This window comes from Bos indicus x Bos taurus, chromosome 18 (assembly GCF_003369695.1).
Source record: "Bos indicus x Bos taurus breed Angus x Brahman F1 hybrid chromosome 18, Bos_hybrid_MaternalHap_v2.0, whole genome shotgun sequence".
NCBI lineage: Eukaryota > Metazoa > Chordata > Mammalia > Artiodactyla > Bovidae > Bos > Bos indicus x Bos taurus.
Genome location: NC_040093.1, coordinates 2,625,447 through 2,644,389, shown reverse-complemented (window position 1 = coordinate 2,644,389; position 18,943 = coordinate 2,625,447). Strand labels below are relative to the sequence as shown.

The window sequence follows — 18,943 nt, the reverse complement described above, 5'->3', positions numbered from 1 at the left end:
ACTGTTAAAGGTAAAAATGTACAACCTTTCTGCTATTGAGATTGAGCCAAGAATGTTTACTATTACATTTCTATTCAGCAGGGTCCTGGAAGAAACAACCAATTAAATAATAAAGTTAAAAAAAAAAAAAAAAGATAGGCACAGAGGGATGGAGTAAAACTGTATTGCTAAAAAAAAAAAAACCCACCAAAAAAGTGTATTGCTCACAGATTACAAAACTGTGTGCATGGAAAATCCAAATAAGAATCTATTTTTCTGATTTGAAAAGGATCTATCTGATATCATTGAGTTTACTCAATATATAAAAATCAAGTGCATTTCAGACTTCCAGTGTTAGACCAGGAGGAAATTGAGCTTTGTTTCCTTAACCCCCACCAGGCACAATTAAGCTCCTGGACGTTACATATACAATCACAAGAATACAGGCATGCCTCCTTTTACTGTGCTTCCCAGATAATCTGAGTTTTTACAACTTGAAGGTTTGTGGCAACCCACATCAGGCAAGCCTATCAGTGCCATTTCCCCACTAGCATTGTTTTTTAATTGAAGTGTCTACTTTGTTGCATCAGGCATAATGCTCCTGCAGACCTACAGACCACAGTATAGTGTGAACGTAACTTTGATAGACACTGGGAGCACAGAAGAGTTTCCGTAACTCACTTTGCTGTGATATCTGCTTTGTTGCCGTGGTCTCCAACTGAGCCCACAACATCTCTGGGGTCTGCCTGTACTCTGAAGAGTGGAGGGAAGGCAGCAGACGGACGAAGAGTGGTAAGACCCCAGGAGTGAAACGGTGCGTATCAAAGGGGACCGGGTAGGGTACCTGGACTGCCCCACCCACCAGGCAGGAATGTCATACCCCAGCAATGCGTCAGGCAAGCCCTTTATAACAAAAGACCCAGACCTTCACAACATAATATCCAAAATGTCCAGGTCTCAATTTGAAAACTCATTCATCAACACAAGAACCAGGAAAATCTCATCTTGAGTACTTTGGCCACCTGATGAGAAGAGCCAACACACTAGAAAAGACCCTGATGGTGGGAAAGATTGAGGGCAGGAGAAGGGGTCGACAGAGGATGAGATGGTTGGATGGCATCACCAACTCGATGGACATAACTCTGGGAGATAGTGAAGGACAGGGGAGCCTGGCATGCTGCAGTCCATGGGGTTGCAAAGCGTTGGACACAACTGAGTGACTGAACAACAGCTGCTAACCCTGAGATGACAGAGGTGTTGAAATTATCTCACAAGCACTGTAAAACAGTCATGATAAAAAATGCTCTGAGGAGCAATTATACATATACTTAAAGTAAATCTAAAAAAGCTAGACAGTCTCAGCAAAGAAACAGAAGATACAAAAGAACTCAGTGGATATTTCAGATCTGAAAGACACAACAATTAAAACAGAAGCTCCCGTGGATGAATGGGCTCAACAGCAGAATGGAGGTGACTGGGGACAGGGGACGGAAGAGGCAGCAACAGCAACACCAGTCTGAACACCAGGAAGCACAGATTCTGGAAAGGCATGGGAACAGAGTCTCAACAGTCTCCGATCCCGCGGATCGGGGATCAGTCTCTGATTCCTAGAAGGAGAAGAGAGAGAGGATGAGACTGGAAAGCAATTCAAGAAACAGTGGCTGGAATTTCCCCAAACTTGGCAGAAGCCATAAATCTACAGATTCATGAAACTCAGAAAAACCCAAACAGGATGAGCCCCAGAAATCCATGCCAAGATGCATCACAAACCAACAAAAGAGGAAGACGCTCCCTGGACGCGGGGAGACCGAAGTGCCGCCTACTCACATGATGGTGCACTTATCAGAACCTCAAGGGCAGGAAGGAAATGGTGCAACAGCTTCAAGAGCTGAAAGAAAACCGCCGATCCCGATTCTATAGCCGTGTCCACCTCTCGGCGACCCCATGGACTGTAGTCCGCCGGGCTCCTCTGTCCATGGGATTTCCGGGCAAGAATCCTGGAGTGGGTTACCATTTCCTCCTCCATTCCTTCAGAAATGAAGGGAAGGGGGGAAGACACTCTCAGGTATGGGGAAACCGACAGGACCCTCACAAGCACGCCTGGCCTAGATCAGTGGCCAAGGGAAGTTCTGGTCCCAGAAAAGGGAGGAATCTTGGGACATCTGGAAGCAAGAAAGAATGGGGAAACAGAAACGTGGGCGGGAGGACAGCAGGCCCGCCCAGCCCCGTTAGCTCTCCTCCCTGGGCACTAGGCTCACATTTTGTGGGCAAAAACCAAGTCACACTCGTTGTCACCCAATGATAGTGTCATCTTGCGTTTATCTACTAGTGTTTTAAGAAATGTTGATAAATGAGCATTGTGTTTCAATTCCTGGAGCCTGTACGGGGATGCGAGATGTTTGAATTCCATGTAGTATAAAGAACGTATGCGGGTTTCCCTGGTGGCTCACTGGTAAAGAATCCGCCTGCCAATGCAGGAGACACAGGTTCAATCCCTGGTCTGGGAAGATCCCACGTGCCACGGAGCAACCGAGCCCGGGTGCCGCAACTACAGAGCCTGCGCCCGAGAGCCCGGGGAGCCACAGCTACTGAAGCGCGTGCCGGAGAGCCTGTGCTCTCAGCGAGAGAGGCCACCGCGGTGAGAAACCTGCGCACCATAACTAGAGGGGAGCCCCCGCTCACCACAGCTACAGAGAAGCCCGTGCGGCAACGAAGACCCAGCACAGCCAGAAATAAACAAAGAATTAAAAAAAAAAAAGTATGGAACACTCAGGACAATCAGACACACTCAGAGAAGCCACACCCTCACAGTAAGGCCAAATGAACTCTAGAATATTCCCAGAGGTTGTTTTTAAGCCTTGAAAGGATAAGCTGAACTAGTCATTTTATCAACCTCCAAAACATAGTTAGTTTCACTTTAAAGACAGGAAGCAGAATCTGTATACTCAACAGCATAACTTCGGGGACTTCCCTGGCAGTCCAGGGGTTAGGACTCTGTCTTTTCACAGCCAAGGGCGTGAGTTCACTCCCTGCTCGGGAACAAAGTTCCTGCAAGCTGACTGGCTCGAACGAAAAAACGAAAAATTGTCCTATCACAGAGCGCATAGGCAGTCAAAAGCAACGCTGCAGTCAGGTGGAGTGGCAGGGGTCAGCGCCGCCCGAGAAGACTTCGGTGGGTAGTGGGGCTGATGCTCAGCACCCAGCCTGGCCTCTGCAGACCTGACGGATGAAGGTTGGTTGGCAGGCCTCAGACTTCACCCACGTTAGCTCCTGTCACAGCTGCTGTGTGGGAAGGGTACTTCCCGCAAAACAGAATTAGGCAGCCTTGGCTCACTTTTACGCAGCTGTGGATCTGGTAACTAAGAAGCAGTTCGTGTTCACCTAGGCTGGACTGCAGTTCACGTCCACACTTTGCTGGAGGCAAATTAATTCTCCCCGCCTCGCAGCACAGTCCAAAGGGGCCCCCAGCTCCCTGACATCGGGCAGAACATCCCATCTGTCTGCAGTGTCAATGACGTCTTGTTAACTGGACCTCCTGGCTAGGGGGCGGCGAGCACTCTGGCGACCCTGGTATACACTACGAAAGGTGGGAGTTGTCGTTTTGTTTCTGCTTTTTAAGAAAAAAGAAATTCAGTGATCCAGAGCGTCCCAAAGCAGGGAGGTTAACAGAGGTCCTGTTCTCGGAGGCTGTCCAGACACTCCGTGTAGTAAGCCACGGGCCACTGCACCTTGTAACACTTAACCCTGAGAGAGAGGCATGGTTCTGGGTGGGCATCCTCGACTTGCAGAAGCAGCATATGTCATCCTTGGGAAAACAAGTGACTTCTCACGTGACTGAGAAGCTGGTGGACCTGAGTGGAGCCCCAAGGCAGGGTTCTGCAGTAGCTTCAGTCCTGGGACCCCCATATCCGGGTGTAGTGGAGGCTGCATGAATTCTCGGCGAGCCCCAGCAACAGAGGTGAGGTTTAGTCCTATGGGCTCACGCCATCACACCCACCATCTGCAACTGAGAGCCAGAGGCTACTTAAAGAACGGCCCCTGGGGCTTCCCAGATGGCTCAGTGGTAAAGAATACGCCTGCCGATGCAGGAGATGCAAGACTTCCATGTTCCATCCTTGGGTCGGGAAGATCCCCTGCAGCAGGAAATGGCAGCCCACTCCAGTGTTCTTGCCTGGAGAATCCCATGGACAGAGGAGCCTGGTGGGCTATAGTCCAGGGAGTCACAAAAGAGTCAGACACAACTTAGCGACTAAGCACCAACAAACACAGATCCCAGATGCTCTCAATCTGATTAAAGAGGTCCCCTTCCCTTCCTACATAGCTGGGCATTTTATTAATTTTATCAAATGGTTCTGATGCCCAAACTTATGTAATGATGTGCGTGTTCTTTATTAGTCTATTAACATGGTGCATGAACCCTGCTGCTGCTGCTGCTGCTAAGTCGCTTCAGTGGTGTCTGACTCTGTGCGACCCCATAGACAGCAGCCCATCAGGCTCCTCCTTCCATGGGATTTTCCAGGCAAGAGTACTGGAGTGGGGTGCCATTGCCTTCTCCGGGATGAACCCTACTGGTTTTCAAACACTGAACCAGCCCAGCATCTGATGGGAAACCACACTTAGTTGTGGTGTGCTATCCTTTTCAGACTTGCTTGGCTTTCATTTATCAATATTCTGGTGAGAATTTCTGTATCTGTCTTCCTGCGGTGTACTGTCTGCAACTCTCTTTCCTTTTCCTGACTTGAGTCTGGAGTAACACTTAACCTCTTAAAACTGCTGCCCAGTGTTTTCTTTCCCTTCTGTTTTCTGGACGAGATTGTATAAAATTGTATTATTTCTTCCCTAAACGTTTAGTAGTACATGCCAGGGAACCCATTCTGCCTCGGAGTCTTTCTTCTTTGTTGGAAAGTTACCACAAATTCAATTTCTTTAATATTTTTTAAGGAATATTCAGATTGCTTCCTCTCAAGTGAGTTTTGGCAGCCTGTGTCTCTCGAGAGTTGCCAAGATTATGGGCACAGAACTGTTTGTTATTTTCTTCTTATGATCCTATTTATGTCAGTGGGGTCTCTAGGGATAATCTGTCATTCATCAGGTTGATTATATTCTTTGCAGCCAAAGATGGAGAAGCTCTATACAGTCAGCAAAAACAAGACCAGTGGCTCAGATCATGAACTTCTTATTGCCAAATTCAGACTTAAATTGAAGAAATTAGGGAAAACCACTAGACCATTCAGGTATGACCTAAATAAAATCCCTTATGATTATACAGTGGAAGTGAGAAATAGATTTAAGGGACTAGATTTGATAGACAGAGTGCCCGATGAGCTATGGAATGAGGTTCGTGACATTGTACAGGAGACAGGGATCAAGACCATTCCCATGGAAAAGAAAGGCAAAAAAGCAAAATGGCTGTCTGGGGAGGCCTTCCAAATAGCTGTGAAAAGAAGAGAAGCAAAAAGCAAAGGAGAAAAGGAAAGATATAAACATCTGAATGCAGAGTTCCAAAGAATAGCAAGAAGAGGTAAGAAAGCCTTCTTCAGCGATCAATGCAAAGAAATAGAGGAAAACAACAGAATGGGAAAGACTAGAGATCTCTTCAAGAAAATCAGAGATACCAAAGGAACATTTCATGCAAAGATGGGCTCAATAAAAGACAGAAATGGTATGGACCTAACAGAAGCAGAAGATATTAAGAAGAGATGGCAAGAATACACAGAAGAACTGTACAAAAAAGATCTTCACGACCCAGATAATCACGATGGTGTGATCACTGACCTAGAGCCAGACATCCTGGAATGTGAAGTCAAGTGGGCCTTAGAAAGCATCACTACGAACAAAGCTAGTGGAGGTGATGGAATTCCAGTTGAGCTATTCCAAATCCTGAAAGATGATGCTGTGAAAGTGTGGCACTCAATATGCCAGCAAAGTTGGAAAACTCAGCAGTGGCCACAGGACTGGAAAAGGTCAGTTTTCATTCCAATCCCAAAGAAAGGCAATGCCAAAGAATACTCAAACTCCCGCACAATTGCACTCATCTCACACGCTAGTAAAGTAATGCTTAAAATTCTCCAAGCCAGGCTTCAGCAATATGTGAACCGTGAACTTCCTGATGTTCAAGCTGGTTTTAGAAAAGGCAGAGGAATCAGAGATCAAATTGCCAACATCCGCTGGATCATGGAAAAAGCAAGAGAGTTCCAGAAAAACATCTATTTCTGCTTTATTGACTATGCCAAAGCCTTTGACTGTGTGGATCACAATAAACTGTGGACAATTCTGAAAGAGATAGGAATACCAGACCACCTGATCTGCCTCTTGAGAAATTCGTATGCAGGTCAGGAAGCAACAGTTAGAACTGGACATGGAACAACAGACTGGTTCCAAATAGGAAAAGGAGTACATCAAGGCTGGATATTGTCACCCTGCTTATTTAACTTCTATGCAGAGTACATCATGAGAAATGCTGGAATGGAAGAAACACAAACTGGAATCAAGATTGCTGGGAGAAATTTCAATAACCTCAGATGTGAAGATGACACCACCCTTATGGCAGAAAGTGAAGAGGAACTAAAAAGTCTCTTGATGAAGGTGAAAGAGGAGAGTGAAAAAGTTGGCTTTAAGGTCAACATTCAGAAAACGAAGATCATGGCATCCGGTCCCACCACTTCATGGGAAATAGATGGGGAAACAGTGTCAGACTTTATTTTTCTGGGCTCCAAAATCACTGCAGATGGTGACTGCAGCCATGAAAGTAAAAGACGCTTACACCTTGGAAGGAAAGTTATGACCAACCTAGATAGCATATTCAAAAGCAGAGACATTACTTTGCCAACAAAGGTTCGTCTAGTCAAGGCTATGGTTTTTCCTGTGGTCATGTATGGATGTGAGAGTTGGACTGTGAAGAAGGCTGAGCACCGAAGAATTGATGCTTTTGAACTGTGGTGTTGGAGAAGGCTCTTGAGAGTCCCTTGGACTGCAAGGAGATCCAACCAGTCCATTCTGAAGGAGATCAGCCCTGGGATTTCTTTGGAAGGAATGATGCTAAAGCTGAAACTCCAGTACTTTGGCCACCTCATGCGAAGAGTTGACTCATTGGAAAAGACTCTGATGCTGGGAGGGATTAGGGGCAGGAGGAGAAGGGGACGACAGAGGATGAGATGGCTGGATGGCATCACTGACTCGATGGACGTGAGTCTGAATGAACTCCAGGAGTTGGTGATGGACAGGGAGGCCTGGTGTGCTGCGGTTCATGGGGTCGCAAAGAGTCGGACACAACTGAGCGACTGATCTGATCTGATCTGATTGGCAAATGGTGTCTTCCCTCTTTCTTCCATGGTTTCTCTGACTAGTGGTTTGTCAATTTCACTGACCTTTCTAAAGAACTGGCCCTGGGTGCCGGGGTCCAGCCCCGGTGGATCCAGGGAATTCGAAGCGGGGACGGCGTCGGCGAGAATCAGGAAACAACTGCTTAATTAAACATTAATTAAGGATATAAAGAGTAATAGAATAAGGATAGCTCAGTGAGGAAATTCAGTGGAGAAAAGAGGCTGAATAATTCAGCCAGAAGGTAAGAGAAAGAACGACATGGTGAGACCAAGTTTTGGTGAACAAGGCCTGCACTTTATTTTCCAAAGTAGTTTTTATACCTTAAGTTATGCATAGAGGATAATGGGGGAAGGGGTAGAGTCATGCAGCAAGCCAGGCTTTCTTCCTGCAAACTTATCATATGCAAAAGCTTAGGTGATTTGCATCATCTTCTGGCCCGGAGGCCTGTTAACATTTTAAGACCCTTTCTTCAGAAAACTTATTTTTCTCTAAAGGTGATAAGTCAAGCGCCACCCTCCAAAAGCATTAGATAAAGTTGCATTCCTACAGAGTGAAGGTGTGGTGGGCTATAACAAGAAAAAGAATTAACTCAAGGGTCCCAGGTTACAAACATTAAAGCTACTATTTACACCAATTATATTAATCAATACACTGCCAGGGACACAGCAGGTAAGGGATATCGAGACTTAGCAGCAAACATTGGCCCAACAAGTGAAAATCCCTTCACCAATACAATTTCTAATCAATCTTTTAACTACTCAAAGGAATCTGTATTTAGACAGTTTAGAACATCTCATGCCTCTCACAGTTTGGAGGCTCTGAGCAATCACATGTGGCCGGAAAAACCTATTCAGGCAGGCTAGAGGACTTCCAAGGGAGTTTGTAGGTTGAAACACTGTCACACCCAGGAATTATTAACTGGAGCTGTAAGCTAACTCTTTTTTCAGAGAGAGGTAGTGGGGGACAGCCCCCCGTAAAGTCAGAGGTGTAGGTGAAAGCACAAAGCAGAAAGTAGGCAGACTCTGGTTTTGGGGGTAGATTGCTCGAGAATTTCCAGGGAGACTCCTGAGGCTTGATCCCGCCTTTGCGTATGCCAAGCCTCCTTCCTCATGACCTTTGCCAGGGGCGGAGTTCGCTCCCCGCACCTGGGTTTCATTCATTCCTATTATTGCTTTTCTGTTTTGTTTCATGGAGTTCTGCCCTTTACTGTTTTAAAGTATTATTTATTTCCTCATGGCTGTGCTGGGTCTGCGCTGCTGTGCGGGCTTTCTCCAGCTGCCGTGAGCAGGGCTGCTCTCTACTTGAGGTGCAAGGGCTTCTCCTCAAGGTGGCTCCTCTTGTTGCGGAGCAGGGGCGCCAGGGTGCACGGGCTCAGTTGCCCTGCGGCCTGTGGGGTCTTCCTGGACCAGGGATTGAACCTGTGTCCCCTGCATAAGCAGGTGGGTTCTTAACCACTGGACCACCAGGGAATCCTTTATTATTTATTATGCTTACTTTGAGGTGAGTCTGCTCTTTTTCTGTGTCTTAAAATGGAAAGTTAGGTTCATGATTAGAAACCATTCTTTTTTAAAATGTGAACACTTGCTGCTCTCACCTGCCTTCTGAACACTGCTTCACCGGCATCCCACAGGCTACTGTACTTTCAGTTTCATCCAGTTCAGAATATTTTTCCAATTTTCCTTGAGCTCCTCTTTGTGCTCTGAATTACTTAGAAGTGTGTTGTTTAATTCCCAAAGAGTTGAAGATTTTCCAGATAGCTTTCTAGTGATAGATTTTAACTTAAATCCCAATAAGGTCAGAAGACAAGTCATGAGTGGCAGCAATTCTTTTAAATCTGCTAAGCTGTTTAACAACCAAGAATAAAGACTACCTTGGCCAATATTCCATGTACTCTTGAAAAAAAGTGCATTTGCAATATGGTTGAACGTGTTCTGTGTGCCAGTTAGGTCAAGTCAGCTGATACGATGGTTAAGGTTTTCTATATCCTTGCCGACTGCCCATCTATCTACTTTTACTCTACCAAGAGAGGAGTACTGAGGTCCCTGACTATACCTGTTCACTCATCTATCTGTCTTTTCATTTCTGTCAGTTTCTGCTTTCAGTATTTTGAAGCTCTGCTGTGGTTTTGTGTGCAGACCTTTGGGATTACTATGTCTTCCTGATGAATTGACCTTTTTATCTTCACCCCCAATAATCTTCTTGCTCTAAAGTCTCTGGTGTGTTTTATTGTAGTGTGTCACACAGCACAGCCACTGAGGAAGGTAATGCCACTTCCTTGCTGTCCCAAAGATATCCGAGCCCTGGTCCCGCAAACTATGGATATATTACCTTACATGGCAAAAGGGGCTCTGCAGACATGACTAAAGCAAGTATCTTGAGATAGGGACATTATTCTACATAATCTGGGGGAGGCCAGTGTGTTCACAAGGCTTCATAAGAGGGAGACGAGAGGGCAGAGTCAGGGGTAGGAAACTGATGGCGGAGGCTGGAGTGATGGAAGGAAGGGCCCACAAGCCAGGCACTGCAGGCCGACCCTGGAAGACGAGAGAGGCAAAGAACAGAGCCACTGAGAGCAACCAGCCCTGCGGACACCTCAGCTCTAGCCCGGTGCGGCTGGCTTTGTACTTGTGACCTCCAGAACAGGAAGATACCACATCTGTGTTGTTTAAAGCCCCTAAGTCCCAGGTAATTTGTTACACACCAGTAGGAAATTAAGGCAGCCACGTAAGCTTTATTTTGATGAGTGTTTGCATAATACATGCTTTCATCCTGTTAACCTATTTACACCACTGTATTAAGTGAATCTCGTGAGGTTCACTTGCTGGGTCTTCCTTATTGTTAATCCAGTTTTACAATCGCTGCCACTTAATTGTATTTTTGCCATTTATATTTAATGTAATTACTGACAAGGTTGTATTTAGGTTTCAGTTCAGTTCAGTCACTCAGTCGTGTCCAACTCTTTGTGACCCCATGGACCGCAGCACGCCAGGCCTCCCTTTCCATCACCAACTCCTAGAGCTTGCTCAAACTCATGTCCATCAAATCGGTGATGCCAGCCAACCACCTCTTTCTCTGTCATCCCCTTCTCCTCCTGCCTTCAGTCTTTCCCAGCATCAGGGTCTTTTCCAATGAGTCAACTCTTCGCATGATGTGGCCAAAGTATTGGAGTTTCAGCTTCAGCATCAGTCCTTCCAATGAACATTCAGGACTGATCTCCTTTAGGATGGACTGGTTGGATCACCTTCCAGTCCAGGGGACTCTCAAGAGTCTTCTCCAACACCACAGTTCAAAAGCATTAATTCTTTGGTGCTCAGCTTTCTTCATAGTCCAACTCTCACATCCATACATGACTACTGGAAAAACCACAGCCTTGACTAGAAGGACCTTTATTAGCAAAGTAATGTTTCTGCTTTTTAATATGCTATCTAGGTTGGTCATAACTTTGCTTCCAAGAAGAAATTTTAATTCCATGGCTGCAATCACCATCTGCAGTGATTTTGGAGCCCCCAAAATAAAGTCTGACACTGTTTCCACTGTTTCCCCATCTGTTTGCCATGAAGTGATAGGACCAGATGCCATGATCTTAGTTTTCTGAATGTTGAGTTTTAAGCCAACTTTTTCATTCTCCTCTTTCACTTTCATCAAGACTCTCTTTAGTTCTTCTTTGGTTTCTGTCATAAGGGTGGTGTCATCTGCATATCTGGGGTTGTTGATATTTCTCCCAGCAATCTTGATTCCAGCTTGTGCTTTCTCCAGTCCAGCGTTTCTCATGATGTACTCTGCATATAAGTTAAATAAGCAGGGTGACAATATACGGCCTTGACATACTCCTTTTCCTATTTGGAACCAGTCTGTTGTTCCATGTCCAGTTCTAACTGTTGCTTCCTGACCTGCATACAGATTTGTGAAGAGGCAGGTCAGGTGCTCTGGTATTCCCATCTCTTTCAGAATTTTCCACAGTTTATTGTGATCCACACAGTCAAAGGCTTTGGCATAGTCAATAAAGCAAAAATAGATGGTTTTTCTGGAACTCTCTTGCTTTTTCAATGATCCAGCGAATGTTGGCAACTTGATCTCTGGTTTCTCTGCCTTTTCTAAAATCAGCTTGAACATCTGGAAGTTCATTGTTCACGTACTTTGAAGCCTGGCTTGGAGAATTTGGAGCACTTCTTTACTAGTGTGTGAGATGACTGCAATTGTGCGGGAGTTTGAGCATTCTTTGGCATTGCCCTTCTTAGGAACTGGAGTGAAAACTGACCTTTTCCAGTCCTGTGGCCACTGCTGAGTTTTCCAAATTTGCTGGCATATTGAGTGCAGCACTTTCACAGCATCATCTTTCAGGATTTGAAATAGCTCAACTGGAATTCCATCACCTCGACTAGCTTCATTCAAAGTGATGCTTCCTAAGGCCCACTTGACTTCACATTCCAGGATGTGTGGCTCTAGGTGAGTGATCACACCATTGTGATTATCTGGGTCATGAAGATCTCTCTTGTACAGTTCTGTGCATTCTTGCCACCTTTTCTTAATATCTTCTTCTTCTGTTAGGTCCCTACTATTTCTGTCCTTTATCGAGCCCATCTTTGCATGAAACGTTCCCTTGGTATCTCTAATTTTCTTGAAGAGATCTCTAGTCTTTCCCATTCTATTGTTCTCCTCTATCTCTTTGCACTGATCTCTGAGGAAGACTTTCTTATTTCTCTTTGCTATGCTTTGGAACTCTGCATTCAAATGGGTATATCTCTCCTTTTCTTCTTTGCTTTTTGCTTCTCTTCTTTTCACAGCTATTTGTAAGGCCTCCTCAGACAGCCATTTTGCTTTATTGTGTTTCTTTTTCTTGAGGATGGTCTTGATTCCTGTCTCCTGTACAGTGTCACGAACCTCTGTCCATAGTTCATCTGGCACTCTGTCTATCAGATCTAGTCCCTTAAATCTATTTCTCACTTCCACTGTATAATCATAAGGGATTTTATTTAGGTCATACCTGAATGGTCTAGTGGTTTTCCCTAATTTCTTCAATTTAAGTCTGAATTTGGCAATAAGGAGTTCATGATCTGAGCCACAGTCAGCTCCACGTCTTGTTTATGCTGACTGTATAGAGCTTCTCCATCTTTGGCTGTAAAGAATATAATCAATCTGATTTCGGTGTTGACCATCTGGTGATGTCCACGTGTAGAGTCTTCTCTTGTGTTGTTGGAAGAGGGTGTTTGCTATGACCAGTGCATTCTCTTGGCAAAACTCTATTAGCCTTTGCCCTGCTTCATTCTGTACTCCAAGGCCAAATTTGCCTGTTACTCCAGATGTTTCTTGACTTCCTGCTTTTGCATTCCAGTCTCCTATAATGAAAAGGACATCTTTTTCAGGGTGTTAGTTCTAAAAGGTTTTGTAGGTCTTCATAGAACCGTTCAGCTTCTTAAGCATTATTGGTCGGGGCATAGACTTGGATTACCATGGTATTGAATAGTTTGCCTTGGAAACGAACAGAGATCATTCTGTCGTTTTTGAGATTGCATCCAAGTACTGCATTTCGGACTCTTTTGTTGACTATGATGGCTACTCCATTTCTTCTAAGAGATTCTTGCCTACAATAGTAGATATAATGGTCATCTGAGCTAAACTCACCCAGTCCAATAATCCATTTTAGTTTGTTGATTCCTAAAATGTCGACGTTCATTCTTGCCATCTCCCGTTTGACCACTTCCAATTTGCCTTGATTCATGGACCTAACATTCCAGGTTCCTATGCAATATTGCTCTTTACAGTGGCGGACTTCACTTCTATCACCAGTCACATCCACAACTGGGTGTTGTTTTTGCTTTGGCTCCATCCCTTCATTCTTTCTGGAGTTATTTCTCCACTGATCTCCAGTAGCATATTGGGCACCTACCAACCTGGGGAGTTGATCTTTCAATGTCCTTTTTGCCTTTTCATACTGTTCAGGTTTAACCTTTTATTATTTGTCTTTTCTGTGTCCCCTCTAGTGTTTGCTCTTCAAGTTTCCCTTTCCTGTCTTCTTTTGGCTTTTTGGAATTTTTTTTTTTTTAGTACTCTTGTTATATCTGTTAGTACTGTAAATCTTCACATGTTGTTTTTTTAGTGGCAACTGTGGGCATAATAATATATACACCTAATTCCACGCAGTCCACAGTTAATATTTCATCTCCTCAAGAGAAACATGGAAACCTTATCACACGGGTCCTTTCACCCTCACCTTCCATCATGCTATAGATGTTATATGTATTCATCTATTATACCTATATTAAAAACCCCACCAAACATTGTTATTTTTGCTTTCAACAGTCACATATACAGGAAATGAGAAAAATATGCTATTACCTTTACCTATTTACCACTTTTTATTCTTCCTTTATTGTTGTATATCCAAGTTTCCCTCAAGAATTATTTCCTTTCTGCCTAAAGAACTAGGCTTATCATTCCTTTAAAGACGGTCTTCAGGCAACACATTCTCTCAAGTGTTCTTTCCTCTCAGAATGACTATTTTGCTTTCATTGCTGAAGAATATACCCAGAAGAATTCCACGTTGGCTCTTCTCGTTTCTGAGGACTATCAGTCTTAGACCATAGTGGCTTCTGATATGAAATCTGAAATCATTCAGATCATTTTTCCTCTGTATGTAACCCGGTCCTTTTATCTGGATGCTTTCAATTTTTTCCCACTGATTCCATTTTGACTGTGATGTGTGTGGGCATGGTTTTAAAATTTTCTTCCCCACTGATTTGAATATAATTGTGATGTTTGGGCATCGTTTTTGAAGGTTATCTGATGAGCATCTTGGATGTGTAAATTTATGGCTTTCATCAAATCTGTAAAATGGTCAATATTTACTTCCTCAAAATTATTTTTCTTCATTGATATTCCCCTTTTGCTGGGCGATCAATGACTGTCTCAGAGATCCTGGGTCTGTGTTCATTTTTAAAAACCATTTTTTTTGCCTCCAGCCTGTGTTCTTCTCATTTGCCTAGAGAAAGAATTCACAGAATGAGATGAAAAGTTCTGCTCAGGGTGAGAAGGGGCACTGAGGAGGCAGCGATGACTCAGAGGTTTAGAAGACGGGCAACAAGAAAAGATGGTGCTAAATTGTAGAAACAAGTAAATCAATGCAGAGGAAAAGCAAATCCACCATCCCAGGTCAGGAAGGAGGGCTGTGCTTTATGCTAAAGAATGGGGATCAGTATTCCAAGCATCTGCCATGCATCTCTCTCCTAGGGTCGTCCTATTTATGACTGCCCCATTGGCTCCTCCAGGCAACCGAGGCAGACAGGGGAAGCACCTTCGGTTCCCCGGCCTCCCGCACTTCCCACCCAACCACCAGGCCCACATCACTGTGCCCATGGAGCCCTTCTGAACAAGGTCCCTGACCCGTCCTCAGACATCCCGTCTGTGTTGTCCCATCAGCCTCCTTCCTGGTCCTCCAGCCCAGGCCCTACCCCTTACTCCCGTTCATCTCTCACTACCTCCCAAAGGACTCTTCCCACCACCGTATCAGGTCTGAGCCTGCCCCGTTCAAAATCCTTTCAACAGTTTCCACCTTCAAAAACGTGGGCCCAGGTGCACCGCCCCATGTTCCAGGCTTTGGCGGGTCAGCCCCACTAAACAGCTCTCCGTCCTAGACCAGACTCGTCACACTTAACCACATATCCCCAAGCATCCACAAACACAGACCTACTTAACAACTCTGTGCCTCCACAGACTGTCCCCTCAGCCAGTCTGAACAGGGCTGTCCCTTCCAACCTGCGGGACCAAGAAGCCTTCCTTTCTCATTTCAGTGTAAAATACGTGAAGTCACTCGGTCATGTCCAACTCTTTGCAACCCCATGGACTGTAGCCCGCCAGGTTCCTCTGTCCAAGGGATTTTCCAGGCAAGAATACTGGAGTGGGTTGCCATTTCCTTCTCCAGGGGATCTTCATGACCCAGGGATTGAACCTGGGTCTCCCTCACTGCAGGTAGACGGTACCGTCTGAGCTACCAGGGAAACCCAGTGTAAATATATTTTGAGTTATACGTTCCCGTAAGGTTTATCTATGTGAACGACTTAAAACACTGGTCAACACGCCATCCAGAAGCCAGATCAATGTTGGTATTTTACTGTGAATGGGGTTCATTATCAATAGAGCCCTCTTGCGTTACACTCTCCACATGGTGGTAATCTTTCTAAACTAGAAATCACTTCATACTGTCTGCTGCTGAAAACCTTCCCACTGCTTTAAAGATAAAACCCCAAACACTTACATACACTCAAGACCCAGTGTGGCGACACCCCTGCCTCCCCCCTCACTGCTCTCGATTCTGAGAGCAGCTCAAGGTCTGTCTGGTTGGGATGCCACTGCCTCCACCGCCGCTGCCCCTGAGCTAGTAGCTCCTGCCTGTTCGCCCATCAGACACACCTCCCAGCCAGGACCCAGGCTTCATGACGTCTATCTGTTAAAGGTACTCATGGTTCCCTGTTTTCTTTCAACTCCTAACAGTCTCACAAGAGTCAGCTGAACTGTTTGCCGGGTAAATGTTTGTTCTGTCTGTTTTTATTCATCTGAGCCCCACAAGTCCAGGGAAGGAATTTGATGGCGTCACCAAGGAAATTCCAGGCTCTGTCACCATGGCAGAACATGGTCATTGCCCAACAAATACCGACGAACTGGACTAGCTGACAGAAGAAAGGAAGAACGTTTGCAGAAGCTCAGGAAAGGGAAGCTACTTGCCCAAGATCACACAACCCCTGTGGGAGGCAGAGTAAGAACCGGGACAGGCACTCAGATGGCTCCGGGGCCTGCCCGGCTTCTTGCAGCCTTGCACTCTGGGACGTGAGGTCACTCTCCAGATCCAGACTTGGCACGAGGAGGAGACGGAACAGGCAGGCAGAGTGGCGGGGCAGAAGGGGGTGTCGGTAAGTCTGATCTGGTCAGAAAGGCCCCGAGAGACCACGGTCGCCTCAGCCCCATCCTTCACAGAGAGTGGAGCGAGGCTCAGGAGGAACCCAAGACGGGCGCCACCGAGCCCAGACCTTCACGCCCAGTGCGTCTGTCTGTCCTGCGGGCTCTGAGGTCTCTGTAGGTCACCTGCTCTGCTGGGGACCATGAGAGGCAGCGCCACGACCCTGACCTTCACCGCCCTTCTCTGCCTTGGTGAGCTTCCGAGAAGGGAGTGGGTGGGAACCCCTCTCCTCCCACATCTGGTCCCTGACGGCCTCAGGACGCAGGAGGTTCCGTGGGGACAGACTTTCTTGGGGGAGAGGGGAATGTCCTCAGGCTGGATCTGACCCCAGCCCTCAGGGCACAGAGCAGACCTGGAGTGTCCAGGACGTGTGGTGGGGCCGGGCGCTCACAGGGAACTCTCTTCTAGGGCTGTGCTGGGGCCCGTGGAACCAGGGACAACCAGGTGAGCCCCCAGACCTCCTGCTTCCACCCACCACCCCTGGTCAGTGGGGAGCACAGCGGGTCGGGGCCGCGGGTGGCCCGTCTGGGAGGGGCCTGGGTGACAGCTGGGAAACCTGGGGGAGAAGGCGCCCTGACTCCTCAGGTCTGATTCCTTTCCAGAGGTTCTCCCCAAACCCTCCATCAGGGCTGACCCAGGCACCATGGTCGCCCATGGGAGCCCTGTGACCATCTGGTGTCAGGGGTCTTTGCTGGCTGATGTCTACCGTCTGTATAAAGAGAGGGACTCTGTATACTGGGAGGCTAAGGCCCCCCAGGGCTCCAGGAACAAGGCCTTGTTCCACTTTGCATCCTCGAGCTCAAGTGATGCTGGACAGTATTGGTGTGCATATCACAGCAGGAATGGCTGGTCACAGCGGAGTGACCCCCTGCCCCTGGCGGTGACAGGTAAGAGGGCGGGGCAGGTCCCTCCAGGTCCCTCCCACTGTGGGAGCCTCCTTACGGGCAGAGGAGCAGAGTGTGGGCTCAGGGGGCCCCTCCCCTCCCAGCCCACACCTGGGGTCACTGGGTGGAGGTCCCTCTTTAACACAGCCCCTCGCCCCCAGGAGTGTACAGGGCGCCCTCCCTGTCCGCCCAGCCCAGCCCTGTGGTGGCTGCAGGAGGCAGCGTGTCCCTCACGTGCAGTTCACAGTACGCAGCGGGCTCTCTGCATCTGCTGAAGGAGGGAGGCGCTGACCCGCTCCGACACAAGACGTCAAGGAGCTATGGGAACCAGGGGCGGGAACAGGCTATGTTCCCTGTAGGCCCGGTGACCACCTCCCACGGGGGGACCTACAGGTGCTATGATGCTCCCAGCACCCAGCCCTATCTGTGGTCGCGCCCCAGTGACCCTCTGCATCTCCAGGTCACAGGTGAGGCCCCCAGGCCCCTCTATTTCCTAGACAGACCCCTGACCTCAGCCTTATGCCCCATGAGCCCTGGGGGAGACGGGGGCAGGGACACTGCGCTCCTGGGGCAGGACAGGGCGGAAGCCTCGGGAGGGAGCAGGGCGAGCTCTCTCCACAGCCCCGGGAGCAGGGCGGGTGTGCAGCCACGTGCCTCTGTGCCCGGTCCGCAGGCCTGTCCAGGGCGCCCTCCCTCTCCGCCCAGCCCAGCTCGCTCGTGCTCGCCGGAGACAACCTGACCCTCCAGTGTCGCTCAGAGGCCGGCTTTGGCAGCTTCGCTCTGACCAAGGACGAGGGGCTCAGCCCGCCCCTCCGTCTAGAAGGGCAGCAGAGCCCCGACTTCCCTCTGGGCCGCGTGAGCCGCGCCCACGGGGGCCAGTACAGATGCTACAGTGGACACAACTCCTACGCGTGGTCAGCTCCCAGTGCCCCCCTGGACATCCTGATCGCGGGTGAGGGGCCCCTGTCCTGGTCCAGGTCCCGACTGTCTGCTCAGGGCGCTGGACGAGGGTCGGCCCTGGTGGTGACGGGTCCGGGGAGAGGGTCCTGGAGCAAAGGCCCAGGTGGGGCAGGGGTCTGGGGGGGAACGTGAAAACAGGAGTGAGAGGCACGGAGATTAAGGAGACGCACACAGACGGGCTGAGAGGAGCTGGGAGGGTCACAGGGAGGGCCCCTGCTCAGAGTCCGGGGTGTGGGGAGGGGCTCTCTGCTCATCACCCCCGTCCCCCCCAGGGATGCACAGGAAACCCTCCCTCTCGGCCCGCCCGGGGGCCTCAGTGCCCCAGGGAGAGAATGTGACCCTGCAGTGTCGCTCTGAGGTCTGGTCAGACACCTTCCATCTGTCCAAGGAGGGGTCGCTCACTGCTCCCCAGCACCTTCGTCTGCAGGACCCGGCTCCACCCGTTCAGGCCAACTTCACCCTGCGTGCTGTGACCTCAGCCCACAGTGGGACCTACAGGTGCTACAGCTCACACAGCACCGCCCCCCACCTGCTGTCGCTCCCCAGCGACCCCCTGGAGCTCCAGGTCTCAGGTGAGGGCCCAGCCCTGGTCCACTGTGTCCTCTGGGTCAGGCCAGGGCCCTGTTCCCAGGGGAGCTCTGGGCTGAGTGGGAGTGGGGGGTCACAGAAGGTGGGGATCAACTCTGAGGGGGCCGGAAAGAGCCAGAGGCCTCCCTTCCTTGCCCATCCTTGCCCTCATCCCGGGTGTCCAGACCTGATGATGGAGCTGAGCTACACAGGCCTCAGGGTCAACCAGTAGGACTCAAGGCCAGAGCCCTCGGTCCCCACCCTCCTCTGGTCTCCAGTC

At 48.3% G+C, this 18,943-nt stretch overlaps 1 protein-coding gene across 3 annotated transcripts in view; it reads left to right on the top strand.

Annotated features, from left to right (window-relative positions):
* LOC113875937 (leukocyte immunoglobulin-like receptor subfamily A member 6) overlaps positions 1 to 18,943 on the top strand; it is a 131,758-nt gene that overhangs the window by 108,065 nt on the left and 4,750 nt on the right. The window lies entirely within an intron of this gene.